Source organism: Sinocyclocheilus rhinocerous, unplaced genomic scaffold, assembly GCF_001515625.1.
Source record: "Sinocyclocheilus rhinocerous isolate Xijiao unplaced genomic scaffold, SAMN03320098_v1.1 scaffold99, whole genome shotgun sequence".
Taxonomy (NCBI): domain Eukaryota; kingdom Metazoa; phylum Chordata; class Actinopteri; order Cypriniformes; family Cyprinidae; genus Sinocyclocheilus; species Sinocyclocheilus rhinocerous.
In genome coordinates, this window is record NW_015670981.1 from 774,715 (window position 1) to 783,187 (window position 8,473).

General features: G+C 36.3%; 1 long non-coding RNA gene across 2 annotated transcripts in view; it reads left to right on the plus strand.

Annotated features, from left to right (window-relative positions):
• The first annotated feature begins 7,824 nt into the window (after positions 1 to 7,824).
• The window catches only part of LOC107734511 (uncharacterized), an 8,123-nt gene continuing 7,474 nt past the window's right edge, over positions 7,825 to 8,473 (plus strand). For both annotated transcript variants that reach the window (XR_001639106.1, XR_001639105.1), the window contains exon 1: positions 7,825 to 7,947. This is a non-coding gene — a long non-coding RNA (uncharacterized LOC107734511). The remainder of the gene's footprint in view (positions 7,948 to 8,473) is intronic.

Sequence of the window (8,473 nt, forward strand, 5' to 3'; positions counted from 1 at the left end):
AAGACTGGAGTAATGATGCTGAAAATTCAGCTTTGCATCACATGAATAAATTGCATTTTAAAAATATGTAAATAGAATTGATAATAGTTATTTTAAATCATAATAATATTTTACCATATTACTGTTTTACTGTATTTTTGATCAAATAAATGCCCACTGGATGAGCAAAAACTTGCAGACCCCAAACTTTTGTATGGTAGTGTGTGAGTGCGTATGTTTGTATACAAATACTGTTAATGTGGTATTTGTAGTAACAGAAACCAGACAAAATGGTTTACCATGGTAAAAAAAATGGTTTACAGAAAAGAAACTGTTTGTTATGAAAAGCAGTAGCTTAAATACATTCTGAAATCCTAGTCAGAAAAAACAAGGTGTGACCTCATTCCCCTAATTAGTAACAATATATTGAAATTAGTGGTGAATATTTGTACATTATTGTGACCTAGGATCATGCTTGGTTACTGAACCTTGGACAGAAATTAAAGGGGTCATATGATGCTTTTTTAAAGATCATTATTTTGAGTATTTGGTGTAACAGAATATGTTGACATGCTTTAATGTTCAAAAAACACATTATTTTTCAAATACTGTACATTATTCTAAGTCCTCTATGCCCCGCCTCTCTCAAACGCTTCGTTTTCTACAAAGTCCCTCCTTCCGACAAGCGCAGTCTGCTCTGATTGGCCAGCTGACCCAGTGCATTGTGATTGGCCGAACACCGCAAGCACTCGTCGGAAATGTAACGCCCCTTACCATAATCGCGAGCTTCATCTTTCAAAATAAATGTAAAGACAGTAAATAATGTCATTAGTTTTACCATCAGTTCAAGCCCGAAAGGGGAACAGAGTCGCGTGACAGACACAGTGATGAAGCTGGTATGTGTTTGCAGTACACAAGCCACGGTTAAGACAGCTGACTCCACTGTGATGTGACCCTGTCTCTCTCTCTCTCTCTCACACACACACAGACATGATGCGCAAAACTCTGCATTTGAACAGTCAATAGCAAATACTTAAACTAATAACAAAACATACTTACAGTAGCTGATTCAGAAGTGCCAGATTGTCATAGCAAAGTCAGAATTACCTCCTCTCCTAGGTTCACGAAACGGTCGTCCATAAAATGCATTGTTGTTCTGTTGTAAGTGATCTTAAAGATTCCTAAATGCATCTACTTTCTGAAGGCCAAATAAAGTGCTTTTGCTTTTGCACTGAAACACACAGCGTCTCCCTGACATGGCTGCTTTAACACTAACTGCGGTTACTGAAACCACGCTTTCTTTCTTTGCGTGCACATTTGGGCGGCGTTATGCAAATATTTCCACATAGTGAGGTAGACATGTGGGGGCGTGTTAGAATGAGCCGTTTTAGGGGGGCGTGGCAGAGTCTTAACTTTGATAAAGAATATCTCTTTGGTTTTGAGACTTTAGTCTTTGCAACTTCAGGGATCTTATCTATGCACAATCAGCTTGTAACACTCCAAAGAGAAAGGAAAACTTGAAATCGCATCATATGACCCCTTTAACTAAAGATCTGAATTGAACATTCAGTCGCAGACACTGTACACCACACAACTTGATATGAGGAGCGTCTGGAGGAGAGAGATTCTCTCCAGTGTTAAGTGTTGAGAATTGTGAGGCACGAGCCCCTCACTGCCAAGCCCAGCGGGAGAACGCTGACTATGATGTAGTGGGGTAGCAGCAGGATTACGCAAAGCCAGAAAGGTGACAAGAATGTCTGAAACTTCCCATATCTTCCTATCTGCCTCACACTTACACTCAGACGGACACCAAATCCACCACCCTAGTGTCTAGCGGGCAAGATACGAAGTGTTTTGTCAACAAAGAGCATGGCAGCAGAGTGTTGTCTTCCAGAGAGTATGAGAGAGGACTTTAAATCAAACCCAGGCATGGTGTGATAGTACAGACAGCAGCTCTCACTTCTAAAACAGTCAGGGAATGTCGATCTCCCGCTAGTCATCAGAACAAACAAAGAGGCAGTAATGTGAGCCAAACAATGTGTGTTAATGTTCACCCTTTGTGCCCTGTGATTCCTCCTGCAGGCTTCTGTGCATTCTCATGATGGCTGTTACGTAAAGAATACAGCTCAAGTCATTTTGAACAGTATGTTACATTATATTCAAAAATACATGTTCTTATACAGTAAAAGTAAAAGACACAATTATACGGTGAAAGCAGTAAAAGGATGCTTCAGAAGTCCCTGCATGATGCATCATGTTACTGCATTTAAATAGTTTTTTCTTCTTATATTTGTTATTGTTTATGTACTTTAGATTATTTTATGTAACATTTATGTTGTTTAGTTAATGTTTATGACATTAGTTATGGTCTCGGTCTCCACATGTTTCATACATTGTTCATGGAGTCCACATTTGATTAACTTTTATTTTTACCTTTTATTTTACCACCATGGTACATTCAATATTATACAGTTGGAGTCAAAAGTCTTACATACACTTTGCAGTATCTGTAAATTATTTGACCAAAATAAGAGGGATCATACAAAATGCATGTTATTACAGAAGGTTCAAACGCTCACTGATGCTCCAGAAGGAAAAACGGTGCATTAAGAGTCAGGGGTGTAAACTTTTGAACAGAATGAAGTACATGTGTACATTTTTGCTTAAATATAATATATATATTTTTTCATTTAGTACTGCCCTTCAGAAGCTACAGAAGATACTTACATGTTTTCCAGAAGACAAAATGTTCAATTTATCCTGATCTTCAAATTCAAAAAGTGTTTTCTGTAGCTTCTGAAGGGCAGTACTAAATGAAAAAATATATATATTATATTTAAGCAAAAATGTACACATGTACTTCATTCTCTTCCTCACTACCAGAGAAATCCCTCCTCTGAGTTTGTAACTAATTCACATGATGAACATGTGACAGATTTCATTTTCTTATTGCAAAATATAATTTCATGTTTTTCTTTTGATTTGGTGTTGAAATATGACCCACACATGTTTGAAGCAACATTCAACCTCAAAGCAAACCAAAGAAGACTCATCACATTTCAAGGCATAAAATCTCTAAAAGTAGTTGTAATCCTATTTTAGTTTGGACTGAATTTGCTGTTGTATTGAGTTTTTGAGCTCCACTAAAATATTTTTTATGTATGTATTTATTTATGTTTACATAAGTACAGGATTCTAAAGAACTTGATATCTGTGATGACAGTCCTGACCATTTGATCCATAAGTGACTCCCGCAGCTCTGCTGAATATTTATAGCATGCGTCCTGTGAATGTTATGAGTGTTGGTAATGAAGTGTGAAGATCCGTGTGCGATGACAGCAGGAGTACAAAAGGACAGCACACATTATTAAACTGAGCAGTGTATCTTCAGCAGTAAAACCTGCGTTTGCTCAAATATTTGCTCATGATGGTTTGGATGACTTTAAGATGTCCTGATAGTCACAAGCTTTCCAGTGACAGTGTGAGAGATTGTATAGTGGAGTGTACAGCACAAAGTTACAGTTCAATAGAATTTGACTGTGCTGTTCACTTTGCATTTTTCTGTGGAAAAATAAAACCGAAAATGAACATAAATTAGGTAATTTAATAATAATTAATTAATTAAAAAATAATAATTTGAAATAAATAACATAATTAAATAATTAGGTCGCCTAATGATAAATCAACATTCTCTGTATTTTTTACATTGAAGATTCATATTTGGACAAATATTGTCCAAATATGTATGTTGTATGGATTTTTCCTTTACACACATTTTGTTCTTTTAATAGTTAGATATGTTTCATACATCCTGTGTTTATGTTTATAAGTTATATCATTTTATATGAAATATGCAGTGCAGATATATAGGCTATGTCAGATGTAAATCCACTTTATACTAAAAGATTTTTATAACTTGTCAGTATGGCTGTAAAAGTTCATTGTAAGCTGTCCTCCATCAGTCATGTGAATGGATAATAGTAGTAATCATTAGTCATAGAGGTATTGGTGATCTTTAGTTAGTTTTATATTTAGTTGGAAATGTGCTGGCAGAGAGAGATCAGTGATGTTCATGCCGTGTCTTGTGACCGGACCCTCTGGAGAGCCATGAGTGACCGGAAAATAGATTAGCCTAAGTTTGTATCAGCTTTCACTATATCATATAAAACGAGATAACGATCTGTGAAAATTATCATTTAAGGTCAAGCCCATCACGTGTTTAACATATTTACATATTACATGTTTAACAAGCACTTTTTATAGGCAGCATGGATTGGGAAAAAGCATAATTATAATAATATTAAGCATCCATCATTTCTAATTGCCCGTGTTAGTGTTTCATGTACAACAGCTTTAATGCAGTAGGCCTACAAACAACAATAGTGTCATCTGGTGGTAGAACATAATAATTTCACCTAAATATGTTAACTTTTTGTTGTGTCATTCTGTTTTGAATCCTCCTTTATATGAGGTGATCATATTGGCAAGATATACGGCAATTTGTCAAAACATATAGGCTATGGTTTAAATATGGTTTAGTGAACTACTAAAAGCAGTCTAAGGTGGTTTACAGCAAACAACCAATGGCTGCTATAAAGTTTATCATCAGGGTGCGGGTAAAACAATCCCACCTTCATTAAAAAATGAAATAAAGTTAAATAAATAAAAAATGAATTTGTAAATAAAAGATTATTGGAGAAAGTTTTATGAGAAAATATTATTGTGTTTTTCTAATTCAAAATGTAATGTTTAATTCAGTGTATTATGTGCTGTTTCTTTGTAATTGTTTGTGAAATTTACTAGCAATTTCTGAGTGAAAATTGGTTCTACACCATTTTTTTTCACTTTGTGATTTCAAAAGCTGCAGACATTTCACACTTTTACGAACCCGCAAACATACATACATACAGTACACCCCTCACATTTTTGTAAATATTTTATTATATCTTTTCATGTGACAACACTGAAGAAATTACACTTTGCTACAATGTAAAGTAGTGAGTGTACAGCTTGTATAACAGTGTAAATTTGCTGTCCCCTCAATCAATTTGAGTGCATATTTCCACTGTCCTAACATCCTCTGCCGGCTGGTCGCTCCCGCTTCACAGCAAGCGGCGCTCGCAATAACGCTAATTCAGTCTGTGTTTTGACTTCAGTAAATCAGTTTTGGCAAATACAAACAACGTGATTATTTTTCACGAGTCCAACATCCAGCCGCGCAAGAAAACATGCAATCTACCTGAGACGTGATCAATAAGGGAAGCCGTCTTTTACTATTGCAAAATAGAGAAAAAAAAAACTTTTTTACATTTAAATAACTAATAACTTCTTAACCTTGGACCTCATTCTTGAAACACAAAATGACAAATAAAAAAAAGTGTCAAACACTTTTATATATATAGGCCTACTTTTCTGAACTTGGGATCCCTAAGTTACCTGCATGGTCTTGGCTAAGCCTGAAATACACCACCTGGCGGTGCCGGGGGTGAACCATCACCAACATTTCCTCCACTATAAGGTATAATAAATACAGTCAAAAACTAACAATTCAGGCTCCGTAGTTATTTTCAGTTTCATTAACAAATCTCAGGATGGCAGCTCTCTTCTCGCATCGTTGTCACGTGACAGGAGCATTAATCGGGAACACCTGCTGGAGCAATCAGGAAATTCTGCGAAGGCTAGACTCGGAGCGTCCTTCGAAGGCCGTGTCGGCACCTGAGACCTTGTAACACTAATGAGTCACATGACACCGGGGAGAGAAAATGGCTAATTGGGCGCAATTTGGACATTTTCACTTAGGGGTGTACTCACTTTTGTGGCCAGTGGTTTAGACATTAATGGCTGTGTGTTGAGTTATTTTGAGGGGACAGCAAATTTACACTGTTATACAAGCTGTACACTCACTACTTTACATTGTAGCAAAGTGTCATTTCTTCAGTGTTGTCACATGAAAAGATATAATAAAATATTTACAAAAATGTGAGGGGTGTACTCACTTCTGTGAGATACTGTATATATACACAGTTTATTGCAAGACTTTTTGACCTGCAAGACATTTTGCTGTAGAGAACAACATTTTATGAAAACAATTCAACAAAGGCATCAGTGAACTATTAGAGAAAGTTTCATAATATACATTTAAGTGATTCTGAGAATGTAACATTGATGAATCATGATAAAAATCAAATTGGCTCTAAACATTCATGTTCCAAATTATTCAGCCCCTAAAAGTCAAATTTTGTGCAGAATCTTTTATTCTTTAAAACCACCAATAAACACAGCCTATACGTGCTCAGAAGCTTCTGTCACCTCTCTACTGCAGTCTTGGCTCATTCCTTGCCGGAAAAAAAGCTTTCAGATCACTGATAATCTTTGGTTTTCACATTGCCACTGCTTTCTTCAAATTCAACCAAATATTTTCAATGAGAATTAAATCTTGAGACTGAACAGGCCACTCAATCCTATGACTGATCCCTGAAGCAAGCAGAAGTAGATTTAGATGTATACTTTGGGATGGCTGTCCTGCACGAAAGTCCATTGATCGTCAGCTTCCGTCTTTGCACCAAAGGCATCACAATTCCTGCCAAAAATGGCCTGATACTTCAAAGAATCCATGATGTCCTTCATACAGTCGTGATTTCCACTTCCTGCAACAGTAAAGTACCCCCATAGCAGGACTGGTCCACTTCCAAGTTTGACCATGGAGATGGTGTTCTTCTGTTTATAAGCTTTGCCTTTTTTTGCACCAGACATACCGCTGATCCATGGGTCCAAAAGTTCCAGTTTGGTCACATCACTCCATAAAACATTCTTCCAGAACTCCACAGGTCTACCCAAATTAATTTTAACATGTTCAAGTCGGCCTTTTATGTTCTTCTTGGTCAAGAGTGGCATTCTGCAAGATGCCCCAACATCAACATGTTCATCTTATACTCTGCATTGAAATGTTTTTCCTCCTTTCATCGGGTCATCTTGCAAGGCTGTACATTGCAGGGTTTTCTCAGTTGCTCTGATCAAATTTATTATGATATTGTGCTTTTTCTTTAACACCCTCAAAGGTTTTCTGGTACAACACATTTTAAGCTTAGGAATAAGGCTGCCAGCTGTGTCTCTAGGAACTTTTAATGTTTTGGAAATCTTCATGTAGCCTTAGATTTTCTAATGTAATTAAATTAATTCTTCTATAGCTTTTGAGAGAGCTCTGTTGAATTTGCCATATTTGCTGCTCACATCAGCACATGCATGCTAAGTTTATGTATGTGTAACAGCTCAAGCTAATTCTGTTTTTTTTTTTTTTTTTTAATTTTCGAGTTTCTAACGTCTTAATTGTATTTTAAGACAACTTTGTTCCCCACCATACAAAAAAAAAAGTGACTTAAAAACGTCAATGTTGAATAATTATGACATAGCTGTGTTATTTAAAAACAATTACATTATATATTGACATTATAACTTTTAATATGCTAGCAAACTGTTATAAATGCAATTTTGATAAAATCGTGGATCTTCAGAAATGCTTGTATGTGTAAAGTACTACAGTTTCTGAGGGGTTGAATAATTTTGATTGCAACTGTATATACACACACACACACACACACACACACACACACGCATATTTTGTCAATAAAGTATGTGATGTTTAAGATGTTAAGGTATTTAAAATCATCAAGTCTGAATAATTGCTTTTAAGTTGTTTTCGATGTTGTGTTCTTTCTTTGATTTATATATTTAAGTTTTTTTTTTCTTTTTCTTTTTCATTTTTTCCTTCAGACCTACACTATTCAAACAGCAGTTCTTCACACTCCAGTCCAGTAGGTGGCAGAAATGCATGTTATGTTGGTTTGCCAACCACCTTAAAATGGAAAAACAGGTGTTCTACAGCAAAAAGTCAGCAAGGTGAATCTCCAGGAACAGAATCGAGCATCCCTGCTGTTTTTACAGGAACAGCTACAACAAAACAACCTGAAAGTGAGTGTTTTGATCAGTGATGTATCATGGACGAAATGTAGGGAATTAACAACTTTTAAGCTTACTAGTGCAGGTCATTCTTTATTAGGCCACATCATCCAGAATATTTCTTGCAGTCAGAATCATGTTCATTTTTTTGTGTTTAAGCCACTTCACCCTGCCTTAGATGGTGGGAGAAAAAACAATGCACCATTTCAGGCCTCTTCTCTTCCTCTTCCTTATGGGCCAGGCACCACTAAATGCTGACATTTCAAAAAGAGGAAGCCCATTCAGTGAAAGCTTACATGATATCGGGAAAGTGAAATTTGAAAGTTTCGGTTGTGCAGAAAGAAGAAGTTTACCAGCCTCTTACTGGAAAAGACCCCCCTAACTCCACCTAGACTTCAGTTCCACATATTTGGCAAACAATAGAAAGTCTCAGCGGGCTGTATTTACACCACCAGAAGGGAAATAAGAGGCGAGGTTAGAAATGTCAAAGTGGGATGACACTGTATGAGTGAATTCACTTGTTATTGCCAACAGTTAA